Source organism: Tachyglossus aculeatus (genome assembly GCF_015852505.1).
Source record: "Tachyglossus aculeatus isolate mTacAcu1 chromosome 12 unlocalized genomic scaffold, mTacAcu1.pri SUPER_6_unloc_2, whole genome shotgun sequence".
Lineage (NCBI taxonomy): Eukaryota > Metazoa > Chordata > Mammalia > Monotremata > Tachyglossidae > Tachyglossus > Tachyglossus aculeatus.
The window spans coordinates 10,192,706-10,210,985 of NW_024044829.1; positions in this window are offsets into that span (position 1 = coordinate 10,192,706).

Below are 18,280 nucleotides of genomic sequence, written 5' to 3' on the forward strand. Positions count from 1 at the left end.
GCTTATCAGCAAGACTTAGCTTATCAGCAAGGCTGAGCTCATGCTTAGATCGGCACGTTCCTAAGGCAATTCCCAGAACAGCACCAAGTTATTTATCTAGCAGCCTGACTTCCTTCATTGTTCCTTGTAGGTCTTCTTGTGAGCACGGAAGGCCGGGGGGCCTGGCTTACTACTTAGGCCCAGATGTTAGGTCTTCCACAAGTTCCCCTTTTTGTTTTTGAAACAATTGCAAAGCATGGAGTTGAGTAAGAAGCGGGCGAAGGGAGACAGATAGCCAGATAGCCATCGGGCAACGCAGGGCAGGCAAAACAGGGACAAGATCAACAAAATAATATATGGGAGACTATGAAGCAGCATTGAGAGCCAATTAAAAGGATTAACCGTCTGAAGGGCAGAAATGATCGGTGAAGCAATATCGGCAGGAATGGCCAAGGGAGGGGTGTGTTGCATAGCATCGGAGAGTAAGGCAAGGTGTGACAAATCAAGGGAGAAGAATGCCAGGCTCCTTGGAGCCGATTTCGGATCGTGGACCACGAAAACCCGGGAAATGTGGCATTATAATAATATGGGGTCACACAAATATGAGGGTAACGATAATCACAACGTTGAAAAGAAAGTTGAGTGCGCAGAGCATCAACCTCATTTCATAATTCTATAAGAGAATGCTGTAGAAGAGAGAGGTGAGTGGTAAAGGCTTTCTCTAATCGTAACTGTGTTGCAGAGCATCAGAAACATTTTTTGCAAGGAAATTAACAAAGGAGGCCTGTGTTATTTCAGTATGCAGGGTAATAGAGGATAACGTGGTAGGAATAATAAGGGATGCCAAAGCGACAAACCCAGTAATTAACAATCCAACAAACCGACGATGTCGCCGTTTTGGAATACGAAAATGATCAGCTAGCATCTGCAGGGCAGAATCCGCAGGGGACTCAGCCCAAGGGTGGGATAATGAGGTGGGTAGTATAGCATGACGAGGTCGTTCTACTATAAGAATAGTAGCAGTGGCATCATGGGCGGATATACATTGGGTAAGTCTACAATTATCACATGTAATATTCCAGAGGGAAGGGAAAGGGATAAGGGACGGGTAGCCAACAAGGAAGGCTTGCTGTGGCAATATACATGCTCTTATTTGCCGTTCTTCCGTATGGACTGGGATAGAATCGAAAGGGACCTGTAATCGAGCAAAAGCAAGCGTGATTGGACCCAGAGCAGCAAAAGCCCGCCAAAGGTGGTGGTACAAAAGGGAGGAAGTTCCTGCACGAGGGGAACCTAAAGCTTGGAAAGCATCCATGGGCAGAGACCCAAGATAACCATGCAAAGGGGAGAAATAAGTAAGGTTGTCATGTCCGCCCCAATTCAGTAGGGTGGCTGGGAATACGTGGGAGGAAAAATGAATAACCGTGGGAAAGGGTTGTCGACACGTTTGCCATATAGGCAAAACAGACTCTGATGGCGGCCAAGACGAGCAGGCAAACACACAAGAAGGAAATTCGAGTACCGGAGGTGAGGTTCCCAAATCATGGGATACAGCAGTCAAACGGGTAATCCCACAGTACACCGAACGGGGCTGGGATTCACGCAATTCTCTTTCCTGAGCCCAAGTGATTAGGGGGAGTAGAGACAGACACGGACTTGGGGTTGTGGATGCAGAAAAACATATAGGAGTACGAGTTGCAAGGAGGGAGACATTGAAAAGTGCCTCTTCTCCTGGTCCTACCCATGGAATCGCATCCCCCCCTACTAGGTCAGAAGCATTAGTGAGAATATCTCCCACCGGGTCCTGCCACGTAACTGGCCGCACCCACGGAGGGTACGGAACAAAAGTCCAATAGTTCTCAGTAATCACAACAGTGGAGGAGGCGAGAATCAGGTAAGCGATCATCATTTTTAGGAACTTTGCTGCTGATCTTCCAGAGGAAGGATCGCGGAGTCTGTATCCTGGTTCTCTGTCAGCTCCTGAAGTACGCAGGGTGAGGGAGGGCGTGCTGTAGAAAGGACGCGACGTATGTCCTTTGTTGGTATCCAGAGCGGGCGGTCTGGAAGAGTTCTGTCGTGAGCTACGACAATCCTTCGCAATAAGTCCACTCTTTCCACAGCGAAAGCACGCCATGTCTGCCTTAGTTTGTCTTTGCATTGCTGTGGCCATTAGATTAGCATTGAAAGAGACTGTCCCTACATCCTGACATCGGCGTACCATGTCAGTGATGGACAAGGTCCGTTTGTCCCCAGCTAAGGCACACTTGCAGTCTTGTTTAGCATTGTCATAAGCCAGCTGTCTTAATAAAATAACTCCCAACGCATTGTCACTGACGCTGCGCTGGATAGCCATCGTCAGGCGGCTGACAAATTGTTCAAATGGTTCTGACGGTCCTTGTAATATTTTTGTAAAACTGGAGTTTTGTGCTCCTTTCGCCGGGAGCTTTTGCCATGCAGCTTTCCCGGCTATCATTATTTGTTGATATGCTTGCAGAGTGTAGCATTTTTCCACACATTCCAAAAATTGTTCAATCTGGGCAGTGGTTATAATTAGCCCACGCTCCTTCACTACATCTTTCAACAACCGAATATAGTGATCCCGGGAGCGGAATTGAATCTGTCCCATTTTCTTCCCTGTAGTAAGCCTGGTGTTTGAAAACGAAAGTAAACTTAAATGCCCTCACCTTTTCCGTTCTTTGGTGAGTCACTGCGCAGTGATGAGTCGTTCCGTGAGGGTTGCGGTGCTGAGTCTGAGGGTTCAGGGTTCAGGCCCCACGTTGGGCGGCATTTGTTGCCGTCTGCCTCCACGCGTCCGGCGCAGCAGGGAGACGGGCAAGCGCAATGGAAGAACACAGGCCAGGCGAGTCTTAAGGTGGACAAGGATACTGTTTATTCAGCACACTGCGGAGGTGTTTATACAGTGAGGAGCCTCAAGGGAGTTAGGTGACAGGCGGATGACTTCAAGTTTATTAGCAAGGCTGAGCTTATCAGCAAGCCTGAGCTTATCAGCAAGACTGAGCTCATCAGCAAAGCTGAGCATATCAGCAAGGCTGAGCTAATGCTTAGATCGGCACGTTCCTAAGGCAATTCTCATAACAGCGCCAAGTTATTTATCTAGCAGCCTGACTTCCTTCATTGTTCCTTGTAGGTCTTCCTGTGAGCACGGAAGGCCGGGGGGCCTGGCTTACTACTTAGGCCCAGATGTTAGGTCTGCCACAGAAAGGAGCGTGAGTGAGGAGGCAGGTGAGAAGGTTACGATCAGAGAGAGGGATTTCAAAATTGGTGAGGGTGGAGACAGTGCAGCGGTAGGAGATGATGAGGTCGAGGGTGTGTCCAAATTGGTGAGTGGTCGCGGTTGGGTGGAGCAAGAGGTTGGCAGCGTCAAGGAGAGATAGAAGGCGGGCGGCAGATGAGTCACCTGAGATAACCATGTGGATGTTGAATTCTTCGAGGATCAGAGTGGGCATGGAAAAGGAGAGAAGGAAGGTGAGGAAGGGTTCAAAATCGTTAAAGAAGTTAGAGTTGGGGCCGGGGGCGGGGGCGGTATATGACGGCAACAAGAATCTGGAGAGGGTGGTGGTAGAGGCGAATAATATGGGCTTCAGAGGAAGGGAAGGAAAGGGAAGGGGAGGAGGGATAGTGCGAAAGTGATATTGGGGGGAGAGAAGGAAACCGACACCTCCTCCTTTTCCGGTGAGTCTGGGGGAGTGGGAGAAGAAGAGGCCTCCACTGGAGAGAGCAGCAGAAGAGACCGTGTCGTCCGGAGATAGCCATGTTTCAGTTAGGGCGAGAAGGAGTGGAGATCTGGTAGGAATAGGTCCAGGATGAAAGGGAGCTTACCTGTAAAGGAGCAGGGATTCCAGAGGCCATACTTGGCAGCAGCTGTTGAGGTAGAGGAGGGAGGGGGAAGGGTGCGAGGGGTGGGGAGGGTTTGGATTGGGATGAGTTGGCGGCGGCCTAGGCGGTGAGAGTGGGAAAGGGGTGGCGTTGGTAAAGGATCCCGCACCCTTCGCTCCTCTGCCGCTAACCTCCTCACTGTACCTCGTTCTCGCCTGCGCCGACGTCGACTCCCGGCTCACGTCCTCCCCCTGACCTGAAATGCCCTCCCTCCACAAATCCGCCAAGCTAGCTTCCTTCCTCCCTTCAAAGCCCTACCGAGAGCTCACCTCCTCCAGGAGACCATCCCAGACTGAGCCCCCGCCCACTTTTTCCTTTCCTCCTCCCCATCCACCCACCCTACCTCCTTCCCCTCCCCACAGCACCTGTATATATGTTTGTACAGGTTTATTATTCTATGTTACAGGTACATATTTACTATTCTATTTATTTTGTTAATGATGTGCATCTAGCTTTACTTCTATCTATTCTGATGACTTGACACCTGTCCACATGGTTTGTTTTGTTGTCTGTCTCGCCCTTCTAGACTGTGAGCCCTTTCTTGGGTAGGAACATTCTCTATATGTTGCCAACTTGTACTTCCCAAGCGCTTAGTACAGTGCTCTGCACACAGTAAGTCCTCAATAAATACGAATGAATGTATGAAAGATGCGATTGATTTTCCCGATTTTAATAACTGGTGTTTTAAACTGAGGAAATTGAGAGAAGTAAGGTGGCTTGTCCATTGTCACACAGCAGGCAAGCGGCAGATCTGGCATTATGTTCTTTATATTAGATCAGGCTCAGGGTACTGTTTACAGGACAGGGGTTGACTAGGCTGGGGGTTCTCTCTCCCTCCCTCCAGGCTTGTATCTCCTCCTGGATGTCTGCCTGCCACATAAAACTCAACATGTCCAAGACTCAGCTCCTTATCTTCCCTCCCAAACCCTGTTCTCTCCCTGACTTTCCATTACTATGAACGGCACTACCATTCTTCCCGTCTCACAAGACTGAAATCTTGGTGCCATTCTAAACTCTGCTCTCTCATTCACCCCACACATCCAATCAGTTTACCAAAAGCTGCTGGTCTCACCTTCACAACATCGCCAAGATCCTCCCTTTCCTCTCCATCAAAACCGCTACCTTGTTGGTTCAATCTCTCATCCTATCCCGACTGGATTACTTCTTTGGCCTCCTTTCTGATCTCCCATCTTCCTGTCTCTCCCCACTTCAATCTATAATTCACTCTGCTGTCCAGATTATCTTTATACGGAAATGCTCTGGGCATGTCACTCCCCCCCTCAAAAATATCCAATGGTTGCCTATCAACCTTCGCATGAAGCAAAAAACTCCTTACTCTCGGCTTCAAAGCTCTCCATCACCTCGTCCCCTCCCCTCACCTCCCTTCTCTCCTTCTACAGCCCAGCCCATACAGTCTGTTGCTTTCCTGCTAACCTCTTCACTGGGACTCGTTTTCTCCTGTTCTGCCGTCGACCTCTGGCCCATGTCCTGCCTCTGGCCTGGAATGCCCTCCCTCCACACATCTGTCAAACTAGCTCTCTTCCTCCTTTCAAAGCCCTACTGTGAGCTCACCTCCTCCAGCCTTCCCAGACTGAGCTCCCCCTTTTCCTCTCCTACTCTTCCCCTTCCCATTGCCCCCCCCCCCGCCCTGCCCTTTTCCCCTTCCCACATCACTTCTGTATATTTGTACATAGTTATTACTCTATTTATTGTTTTCATTATGCATATATAGCTATACGTCTATTTATTCTGATGGTATTAACACCTGTCTACTTGTTTTGTTTTGTTTTCTGTCTCCCCCTTCTAGACTGTGATCCCGTTGTTGGGTAGAGACAGTCTCTATGTGTTGCTCATTTGTACTTCCCAAGTGCTTAGTACAGTGCTCTGCTCACAGTAAGCGCTCAGTAAATACGATTGAAAGAATGAATGTTGTAGTCTGAAGCAGAGACCGAGAATGTAGAGGCTTTTTTCATGATGATGATGGTATTTGTTAAGCTCTCAGAATGTGCCAAGCACTGTTCTATGTTCTGTGGTAAATACAAGATAACCAGGTTGTCCCTCGTGGGACTCAAAGTCTTCATCCCCATTTTACAGATGAAGTAATTTAGGCCCTGAGAAGTTAAGTGGCTTGCTCAAGGTCACACAGCAGACATGTTGTGGAGCCTGGATTAGACCCCACGTCCTTTGATTCCCAAGCCCGGGCTCTTACCACTAAACTGTGCTGCTTCTTGCACCGCTTCTCTATGTTGAGTCCCCAGGCCAGCCCGGGGGCGGGCGTTGTCTAAGGATGGATTTAGAGTCATTTCTCGCTTTCTCTAGATTTGCAATCAGAATACATCAGAAAATAAAACTGATTAAATAACCGATTGATTGTTTGAGGTCGTTAACAGGATGAAACTCAGAGAAGAAGTGTGGCCTAGTTTATAGAGCATGGACCTGGGAGTCTGAATGACCTGGGTTCTAATTTCGGCCCTGCTACCTCTATGCTGTGTGACCTTGGGAAAGTATTGTCATTTCTCTGGGCTTCAGTTCCCTCATCTGGAAAATGGGGGTTGAGAATGTGAGCCCATGTGATTGACCCATTTTGCTTGTATCCACTCCAGGGCTTAATACAGTGCCTGGAATATAATAAATGCCTATCAAATATCACTATTATTATTATTATTATTATTATTATTATTATTATTATTATTATTAAGGATGGGGAAGGGGGGCTTTTTACACAGGCCCAGACCGAGACAATTTAGCTTCCTGAGACACCAAAGCACAGGGAAGCAGCATAGCCCAGCTGATAGAGCCTGGACCTGGGAGTCAGAGGACCTGAGTTCTAATTCTCTCTCCACTACTTTTCTGGCATGTGACCCTAGGCAATTCATTTCACTTCTTGCCTCAACTACATCATCTGTAAAATGGGAATTAAGACTGGAAGTCCTATGCGGGACAGGGACTGTATCCAACCTGACTTGCTTGTGTGTACTTCAGTGCTTAGAGTGGTCCCTGGAAAATAGTAAAAACATACCACGTACCATTAGGAAAATAATAATCAAGGAAGGTCCCGTGGATTTAATAGAATTTCCGGAAAGTGTTTTGAAGATGGGAAGCCCTTTGGTGGATATGAAGGAAGAGGGAATTCTAAGCAGGGGAAAGATGTTGAGGTAGGGGTCTGAGCTGGGGGAGTTGGGAACGAGGCATAGTGAGATGGTGAGCTTGGGAAGAATGGAGAATGCGGATAGGAATTCAGTAGGGCGCAATAATGCATATCAATCGATCGATCATATTTACTGAGCGTTTACTATGTGAAGACCTTGGTACTAAGCGCTTGGGAGAGTATGATATAACAATGTAACAAGTTTGGTAGCCACATTCCCTGCCCAGAATGAGCTTACAGTCTAGAGGGGAATGTCTAATTTGGATTGCTGTAGATTTCAGATGGTCCCAAGCCCTGGCATGGGATGAAGCTCCAAACCTCAGAGCTTAACCAGAACGTTATTATTAATCACAGAAAGGGAATGATGAAAGGGAGTGTGAACCGCCTGGGCCTGGACAGTCATTTAGGTTGTGGGGGCCGGAACCATAGGGTGCACACGATCCTGGCCTTCTGAGATTCCCGGACAGACAGCTGTCTCAGAAGTGCCCCGGGCCCATCCACCCACGGGGAATCCCCCAGGAAATAACCCGGCCATCGTCTGAGGGGACGGCACAGACATCCGAAGAGCCGAGAGAGGAGGATCCTGTCAGCTCTCACCCCTCAGCCAGACCTTCCTGTCACCTCCACCAGAGTCCAGGAACGACGAGATACAGTGAGCCTCTCTCTCAGCAGAGATCGGTGCTCTCCAGCCCAGGACAGGCTCAGTGAATCTGGAGAGGATCAGGGGAAAGGTGAGGGAAATTTCAATAGGGAACTGGATGGCCAGGGTCAGAGCCACAATTTCTCTAAATTAAAAGCAGTGTTGCTTACTGGAAAGAGCATGAGCCCAGGAGTCAAGAGAACCTGGGTTCTAATCCCAGTTCGGCCACTCATCTGGTGTGTGACATTGGGCGATTCACTTCACTTCTTTGGGTCCCGATCCGTCCTCCAGTGATTCCCCTCAGAGCAGTGTCTGCTTTATCATTGAGGACGGGGCCCATCTGGAGAAGCATTTCATTGTCCGCGGGAGAGCAGAGAGGGGATGAGATGTCCCTCCTTGGCTGACCAAACCCAGGAGTCCAAGGGGAGATAGGGGACCAGCCCAGCCTGGCAGAGGTCGGCGAGACTCAGCCCCACGCTGCCCCTGTCGGTGTACCCTGGGGTCGGGGTGGAGGAGTGAGGAGAGGCCAGCAGCCCGTCGTGAGTCTGTGGAGAATCTCGCACTCGGCCCCCAGATTACTTTGCGGACCAGGGCAGCATTGCAGGTGGGTTTGCAGGAGTAGAAACCAGGCTTCATCAGAGACGAGACAGTGGAAGGTACCACAGCACAAGCCACTAATACTGGAATCACTTCCTCTGCTCAGGTTCTCAGTCTCATGGTCTTTGTAACTGGTCTGGCACTCATCTGCTATTTGTTCGAGGACACCCGCTCCATCTTCGAGCTGAAATCCCTTCATCGGCCCAACATCGGTCCTCCATCATCCCTCCATCATTCCTCCGTCGCCTCTTCATCAACACCCCATCATCCATCCATCCCCTAGACTGTCAGCTCGTGGTGGACATGGAATGTGTTTACCAACTCTGTTGAATTGTCCTCTCCTTAACGCTTTAGTCCAGTGCTCCGCACAGTAAGCTCTCAGTAAATATCATCGATTAATCATCTCTCCCAGCCCCCTGCCAAGCCTAAGGCAACGTATGTAATTGAGGTCTCAAGCCAGACCCTTCCTTGTTTAGCCAGACCTAACTCTGCAATACATTTTCCTCTTTTAGAGACAGCTGCAATTGGATTCCCTGGACCCGCAGCTTTGTGTGTGTGTGTGTGTGTGTGTGTGTGTGTGTGTGTGTGTGTGCGTGTGTGTGTGTGTGTGTGTGTGTGTGCGTGCGTACACGCATGTGTGTGCGTGCTCAGGTCAGGGTAGGAAAATCAGTGAATAAGTAATAATAATAATAATGGTATTTATTAAGTGCTTACTATGTGCACAGCACTGTTCTAAGGGCTGGGGAGGTTACAAGGTGATCAGGTTGTCCCACGGGGGACTCACAGTTTTAATCTCCATTTTACAGATGAGGTAACTGAGGCACAGAGAAGTTAAGTGACTTGCCCAAAGTCACACAGCTGACAAATGGTGGAGTCGGGATTTGAACCAATGATCTCTGCCTCCAAAGTCCGTGCTCTTTCCACTGAGCCACGCTGCTTCTCTATCCCAGGCTTTAGGGAAGGGGGACATCTAGGTAGGGAACAGTGGGGAATGTTCTCCATCTGTCCCTAAGGAACAGGTTTGGAGGTCAGGGAAAAGCCGAATGAGTGACTAGATAAGCTTATGGGTGCATGCGTCTATCAACCAGTTTGTATTGTACTCTCCCAAATGCTTAGCACAGTGCTCTGCACACGGTAAGTGCTCTATAAATACGATTGACTCTGTGCGACTGTCCATCTGTGGGAGAACCCTGGCCTGTGAGTAAGCGGGAATACATTTGAGGATGTTATGTGTTTTATTACATGTATGTTTAGCTGTAATTATGTGTGTGAGAATGAATTTGTGTGCTTCAGTGTACCTTGTAGGATTAGTATATCCTTGACTTTTGTGTCCCCTGGGGCTCCATACAAACTGCTATTACTATTATCAGCCAGTCAATCAGCTTAGTACAGTGCTCTGCACACACTAAGCGCTCAGTAAATACAATTGAATGAAAATATTAAGACAAGAGCAGAGCTCTGTGTGTAGTACACTGTATTAAGTGCTTGGGAGAGTGCAATATAACAGTATAACAGACACACCCCCTACCCACAACGGGCTTACAGTCTCTGTACATATCTGTAATTTATTTTATATTAACATCTTTATCTCTCTTTAGATTGAAAGATTGTAGAGGGGAGGAAACATGTCTACGAATTCTGTAACGTTGTATTCTCCCAAGTATAAAGTACAGTGATCTGCACACAGTAAATGGACAAAAATGCAATTTCTAAATTGCTTGATTGATTGATACTACAACTTCTACTAGGACTTTTACTGCTATTACTGCTATTATTTCTGTGACTGCTTTCCCCTCATATATTTGTCATCTTGTTGTCCCCACCTGGAGAGTTATGATGTCATTCCTCTTTTGGAATTCTCTCTTAGTCATGTAAAAATATTTTCACAAGTTTCTAGATCATTTTATAATTGATAACTCTCTTCCAATATACCATAGGTAGATACTCCGATAGACTCACCGGCAAAACGCCTGTTGATTTCTTCACCTCATCACGATCTTTGTCCTGTACAAGGAATCATCATCACCTACCAATGACCAACATCTCCACGGTGAGGGAATTCCTCCTGCTGGGATTGTCAGGGGCCCAGGAGCTGCAGCTGGTCCATGCCGCGCTGTTCCTCCCGGTCTATCTGGCGGATCAGCTGAGGAATCTCCTCATCGTCGCCATCACCGTCCTCGACTGGCAACTCCACAACCCCATGTACTTCTTCCTCAGGCACCTGTCCGTCCTCGACCTCTGCCTCATCTCTGTCACCGTCCCCAACTCCATCCACAACTCCCAGACCTACAAGAGATCCATCTCCTTAGTGGGCTGTGCTGTCCAGGTCTTCTCCATATTCTATTTTGCCAGCTCAGACCTGTTCATCCTCACAGCCATGTCCTACGACCCTACGACCGCTATGCGGCCATCTGCCTCCCCCTGAGCTACGAGGTCGTCATGGGTCGAGGGGCCTGTGGGAAGATGATGGCCATCTCGTGGCTCGGTGGGGGCCTTCTTGGAGTCTTCGACATTCCCCCTGTCCTTCTGTGCGTCCAACATCGTCCAGCAGTTTTTGTGTGACGTCCCCTCCCTGCTGAAGATCACCTGCTACGAGGAATACATTGCCGTTGACGTGCGCGTCACCACCAGGATAGTGTTAGGCATTGTCTACTGCATTCTCATCATCGTCTTGTATGTGCGCATCTTCCCGGCCGTGCTGAGGAGAGCTGGGCCAAAGCCTTCTCCACCTGCGTGCCTCGCCTCGCCATCGTCACCGTTTTCCTCTCTGCTGGTATATGTGTCCACATCAAGCCGCCCTCAGACTCCTCCTTGATCATGGACCTGATGTGTCCGTGTTCTACACGGTGGTGTCCCCCGCCCTGTACCCCCTCATCTACAGCCTGAGGGACCTGGACACGAAGGCCGCTATGGGCAGAATCCTAAAAGGGTCCCTCACCCAGCCTCCACTCTGCAACAAAATGTCTCCTTCCTGTGCAAACAGTCCCAGAGCACCACTTAACCAAGGAATTGCTCTTGGACCTATCCAGATGCTTAGCACACTAAAGTGTTCACAGAAAACGTTGGAGGTTGATAAATTGTCAAAGTCTGGGAGGGAGGCGGTTATGACTGAAGTACGACTAACAATCTCGTTTTGGGGAGGCATCATGGTCTAAAGACAGGGGAGTCCCTCTAGACTGTAAGCTCATTGTGTGCAGGGAATGTGCTTAACAACTCTGTTAAACTGAATCGCCCAGGTGCTTAATACAGTAAATCAAGTTTGGGGGCTGTTCTAATCCCTGCTCTGCCACTTGTCTTCTGTGTGATCTTGGGTCAGCCATTTAACTTCTCCATGCCTCAGTTACATCATCTGTAAAATGGGGATTAAAACCGTGAATCTCAGGTGGGACAACCCGGTTACGTTGTCTTTACCTCAGTGCATAGAACAGTGCTTGGCACATAGCAAGTGCTTTAACAAATACGATATTTTTTAAAAAGGTTTTTATCATGGCCTGAAGGACTGGGAATCGCTCTAGATTGTAAGCTCATTGTGGACAGGGAATGTATCTATCAACTCTGCTATATTGAACTTTTCTAAGCTTAGCACAGTTCTGGGCCCAGGGTAAGTGCTCAATAAATATCATTGATTGAGACTTGATTTCTGATGCCAGCTATACTACTGACTTGCTTTGTGACCTAGGGGCAGTGACTTAAAATCCCTAGGATCTCTCTTCCTCTTAAATTCTGAGCCCCTGTGGGACAGGAATTGTGTCTGAATTGATATTTCCATCTATACGTACTCCCTTGATGAGCTCATTCACTTCCATGGTTTCAAATATCATCTCGACGCTGATGACGCTCAATTCTACATATCCTCCCATGTTCCCTCTCCCTCCCTCCAAACTCGTAACTCCTCCTGCTTTCAAGACATTTCCAACTGGATGTCTACCCGCCATCTGAAGCACAACATGTCCAAGATTGAGATCCTTATCTTCCCTCCCAAATCCTGTCCTCTTCCTGATTTTCCCGTCACTGTGGATGGCACTACCTTCCTTCCCTCAACCTTGCTGTCATCCTTGACTCCGCTTGTTCATTCACCCCACACATCCAATCTGTCATTAAAACCTGCTGGTCTCACTTCCACAATATCGCCAAGATCCGCCCTTTCCTCTCCATCCAAACAGATACCTTGTTGGTACAATCCCTCATCCTATCCTGACTGGTTTATGGAAACAGCCTCCATTCTGATCTCCCATCCTCCTGTTTCTCCCCGCTTCAGTCTATAATTCACTCTGCTGTCCTGATTATCTTTCTACATAAACGCTCTGGGCATGTCACTCCCCCCCTCAAATATCTCCACTGGTTGCCTAGCAACCTTCGCATGAGACAAAAACTCTTCACTATTGGCTTCAAAGCTCTCCATTACCTCACCCCGCCTACCTCAGCTCCCTTCTCTCCTTCTACAGCCCAGCCCGCAAACTCTGCTCCTCTGCCTCTAACCTCCTCACTATACCTCGTTCAAGCTTGTCCCACTGTCGACCCCTGGCCCACGTCTTACTCTGGCCTGGAATGGCCTCCTACCATACATCCGCCAAACTTCCTCCCTTGAAAGTCCTACAGAGAGCTCATCTCATCCAGGAGTCCTGCTCAAACTGAGCCCCCCCTTATCCTCTCCTCCTCCTCCTTTCCTCATCGCCCCCACTCCTTCCCTTTGCCGTACCCCCTTCCCCTCCCCACAGCACATGTATATATTTGTACATATTTATTACTGAATTTTATTAATGATGTGTATAAATTCATTCATTCATTCAATCGTATTTATTGAGCGCTTACTGTGTGCAGAACACTGTACTAAGCGGCTGGGAAATACAGGTTGGCAATATATAGAGACGGTGCCTACCCAACAGCGGTCTCACAGTCTCGAAGGGGGAAACAGACAACAAAACAAAACGTATTAACAAAATAAATAAATAGAATAAATATGTACAAGTAAAATAAATAGAGTAATAAATATGTACAAACATATATACATATATGCAGGTGCTATGGGGAGGGGAAGGAGGTAAGGCGGGGGAATGGGGAGGGGGAGGAGGGGGAGAGGAAGGAGGGGGCTCAGTCTGGGAAGACCTCCTGGAGGAGGTGAACTCTCAGTTGGGCTTTAAAGGGAAGACGAGAGCTAGCTTCGAAGATGTGCGGAGGGAGGGTATTCCAGACCAGGGGGAGGACGTGAGCCTGGGGTCGACGGCGGGACAGGCGAGAACGAGAATAGTGAGGAGGTTAGCGGCAGAAGAGCGGAGGGTGCAGGCTGGGTTGTAGAAGGAAAGAAGGTAGGTGAGGTAGGAGGGGGCGAGGTGATGGAGGGCCATGAAGCCGAGAGTGAGGAGTTTACGCCTGATGCGTAGGTTGATTGGTACCACTGGGGATTTTAGAGGAGGGGGGTAACATGCCCAGAGCGTTTCTGCACAAAGACGATCCGGGCAGCAGCGTGAAGTATAGATTGAAGTGGGGAGAGGCAGGAGGATGGGAGATCAAAGAGGAGGCTGATGCAGTAATCCAGTCGGGATAGGATGAGAGATTGAACGAGCAGGGTAGCCGTTTGGATGTAGAGGCAAGGGCGGATCTTGGCGATGTTGCGGAGGTGAGGCCGGCAGGTTTGGGTGACAGATTGGATGTGAGAGGTGAACGAGAGAGCAGAGTCGAGGATGACACCAAGGTTGCGGGCTTGTGAGACGGGAAGGATGGTAGTGCCGTCTACAGTGACGGGAAAGTCATCATCATCATCAACATCAATCGTATTTATTGAGCGCTTACTGTGTGCAGAGCACTGTACTAAGCGCTTGGGAGGTACAAGTTGGCAACATATAGAGACAGTCCCTACCCAACAGTGGGCTCACAGTCTAAAAGGGGGAGACAGAGAACAAAACCAAACATACTAACAAAATAAAATAAATAGAATAGATATGTACAAGTAAAATAAATAGAGTAATAAATATGTACAAACATATATACATATATGGACATATATAAGTCAGGGAGAGAGCTGGGTTTGGGAGGGAAGATAACATGCTATGGCAATAATAAAATAGGCAGATAATGATGTCACAGAGAGCAGATAGCAACTACTATGTGATGGCAAAAATTAAGCAAATGATGACATCGCAGACAGCGGTTAACAATTAACATACATGGCAGTGAAATAAGCAGATGATGTCATCTGACATCATCGAGAGACGTTGGCAATTAACATTCAATGGGAATAATAAAATAAGCAGACGATGACATCGTAGAGAGCAGTTTGCAGTTAACATGCAGAAGCGACCATAAATTGTCCATAGGTCAGTCAAATCAGGTCAAAGAGGTTAATGGTAAGCGGAATCCCGGGGCTCTTGGCAAACTTGTCTCGGAGGTCGAGGAGGATGGGGTCCTATAGATGACAGCTCTGGAGTAGGGTGGAACTGTTAAGGGGTGTCATGGAGCGGAGATGCCTGGGGAGAGGAGTGAGCAGCCAGATAGCATGGGAAGGCTGAATAGCTGCCATCTATAATTCTATTTATTTTGACGGCATTGTGACCTGTCTACTTGTTCTGTTTTGCTGTCTGCCTGCCCCTTCTAGACTGTGAGCCCGTTGATGGGTAGGGACTATCTCTTTATCTTGTGGAATTGTACTTTCCAAGTACTTCTTACAGTGCTCGGCACACAGTAAGCGCTCAATAAATATGACTGAATGAATGAATGAATGAATTTTTTGTTTCTACTCCAGCAAGTGGAACGTTTTAGGCACTCAATCTCTAAATAAATACAATAATGATATCATTATTAGTAATGACTATGCAAATGCAATGTCACACTCTTTAGTACGACTTGGAGTGGGAATGAAAGTGGAAAATTGGAGGTTGTCCAGGAGAAGGGAAGAAATGATGACTGCAGATCCATCTGCCGTGTGAAATCTATTCTCTCTCATCAATCCATCTTTCCTTTCATCCTTCCATCCATCCTTCCAACTACTCATCTTTCCATCCATCCATCCGTCCATCCATCCATCCGTCTATCCATCCATTCGCCCATCCATCAATCCAGGGCATGGGCCTGGGAGTCAGAGATCGAGGGTTCTAATCCCCATTCCTCTACTTGCCTGCCATGTGACCTTGGACAATTCACTTGGTTTCTCTTTACCTCATCTGTAAAATGGGAACTGGGACTGTGAGCCCCATGTGTGACAGAGACTGTGTCCACCCTGAGTACCTTGCATCTATAACAGTGCTTTGCACTTAGTAAGCGCTTAATAAATGTTATTATTATTATCTACTCCAGCACTTAGTGCTTGACACAAAGTACGCGCTTTCCAAGGACCATAATTATTACTCTCATTATTATCAATGGTATTTGTTGACAATACCCTGGGTGCAAAGCACTGTAGTAAGCTCTCAGGAAAGTTGAAAAAAGATATAGTTGCATTGTTCCTGATTTCCAGGAGATTATGATCTAATTGGGGAGATAGACACAGAATAAAGTACATACGGGAGGGAGAGAAGGGAAAGATGAGAAAGTGGACAACGTTTAATTCAAGAGTACTGTTTATATGGTCAGTATGAACAGCGCTTCAACGGATTTGCAAACAGGACATGTCAGAAGAAGCAGCTGTGCCTAGTTGGTAAAGCGCGGGCCTGGGATTCAAATGGCCATAGATGCTGATCTCGGTTCCACCACATGTCTGCTGTGTGACCTTGGACAGGGTAGCTTAACTTCTCCATGCATCAGTTCACTCATCTGTAAAATGGTGATGGAGATGTGAGCCCCACGGGGGACATAGACCCTGTCTAATCTGATTAGCTTGTAATCACTGTTATCTTGTAACACTTTGTATAGTGCCTGATATATAGTAAGCGCTTCACAAAGACTGTAAGAAAACGTTATACTTGGCTGATTGACTGACAGACTATCTCAGGTTGTGAATTAGACGAAGGTGAAACCATTCACAGTGGCTCAAACTGTCGGTGAAAACAGGAACCTTTGGGAAGATGGGAAGCAGTTGCAGCTGTTTCCACGGGAACCCCGAGCACTGGCACCATCGCTGATGCTGTGGGAACCGCGCTCTTGTCCTAAGGAACCACGTGATCAGAGGGTGCTTGACGTATTCAGAGCACGACGTCCCTCGGTAGGGCCCCGAGTCATCCTCCAGGGATCCACCTCGGAGTAGCTCTTGCTTTATCTACAGGGACGAGGGCCCACCCTGGAGAGTTCTCAGGGTCTGAGGGAGAGTGGAGAGGGATGGAGGGCTCCTCTCTGCTTCTTCCTTGATGACAGAACCCATGAGTCTGAAGGGAAAGAGAAGCAGTCCAGCCCTGCAGAGGTCAGCGACCCCCAACCGCAAGCTGTCCCGGTGAGAGTAACCGGGGGTAAGTGGGATGCAGGGGCGGGGGGGCAGGATAAGGATCGAAGAAATGGAGCCAGACTGGGGCCTAAGTAGGAGTTCGGACCAGGGCCGCGTCCCCCAGCTGGGCAGGACTGCTAGCCGGAGTGGAGGTGTTTTCCAGTTCGGTAACCTGCAACCGTCACACACCTCTCCACCTCCACCTCCACCTTAAACCTCGCTACCATGCCAACTACCTTCCAGGCAATGGTGCTCCAGCACAGCATCAGCACTGTGGACAGTGACCGTGGCCTTCAGTGGGTCCCAGAATCCCTTGCAGAGGGTAAATGACAGGCAGGGCTGAGAGAGTGTGACCAGCTTTGGACAGCCGCTGGAACTACCAGGAATTCCTCCCTCTAAGAGTTCTTCCCAAATTTTGGGATATGACAAATAGTGGGAGTGTCTGGAATCCCTGCCCTCATGGGCTTTCCAGGCTACTCAGCTAGGTTGACACAGCTTAATTTACTAACAATCAACTAATTTCGAATCATATTCATTGAGCACTTATTGTGTGTACTAAGCACTTGGAGAGTAATAATAATATGTGGTACTTGTTACGCACTTACTATGTCCCCATCACTGTCGTACACGCAGAGGTAGATACAGATTAAGCAGGTTGGATACAGTCCTTCTTCCACATGGGGCTCACAGTCTTAACTCCCATTTTACAGATGAGGTAACTGAGGCTCAGAGAAGTTAAATGACTTGCCCTTGCCCATGTTCACACAGCAGACATGTGGCGGGGTCGGAATTAGAACCCAGGTAATTCTGACTACTTCTGACTCCTTCTGACTCCCATGCCCATGCTCTATCCATTTTATAAGACAATATCAGACACATTCCCTGCCCCTTCTAGAAGGAAAAAAATAGAAAAATGTATATGCAATTACTGGGTGACATTTTACAAATGAGGAACCTTAGGCCCAGAGAAGTGAAGCGACTTGCCCATGGTTCCACAGCAGCAAAGGGACAGAGGCAGGATTTGAATCCAAATTCTCTGACACCCCCTTAGCTATGCTTGGGGGAGTACAATAGAACAGAGCTGGTATATGTGTATGCTGCCCTCAAGGTGCCCACAGTCAAGAAGAGAACTCCTGGGCCCATGCTTATTCCACTAAATAAGGATGGAAATGAGTTGATTCGCATTTGAGTTAGGTGATGTGGGTTTAGAGGGCTGGGAAAGGAATCGGGGTAGCTGGTTGAAGGAGGGAGGATTTTAGCAGTACTCAGAATTCAGAAAGAACTGTGCTCTCTCTAATTTTGAGTCGATGAGAGAGGGAGTTCCAGGCTAGGATGGAAATGAGAGAGTCAATCGTGAGTAACAACTAGAAAGTTGTTTTGAGAGCTGAATAGACAAGTTGAACGATGAAAAGGGGGTGAAGTGAAGTCATAGGGTGGAAAGGCCTCAAGCCGATTGTGAGTTTTCTTTGCCCATGAAAAGACACAATTTGTCATGAGAGGAAGTTGAAGAAAGGGGAGATGTAGGCTGAGTGATGCTTTAGGAATGCACTAGATGAATGGTGAGGTATGCTTGTGTTTGTGTTTGTACAAATGTGAATGCAGATATTTGAGCAAATTGAATCAGTTTGGAGTTATATGTGCTTTTGTTTGTTTTTTTTTTTTGGTTTGT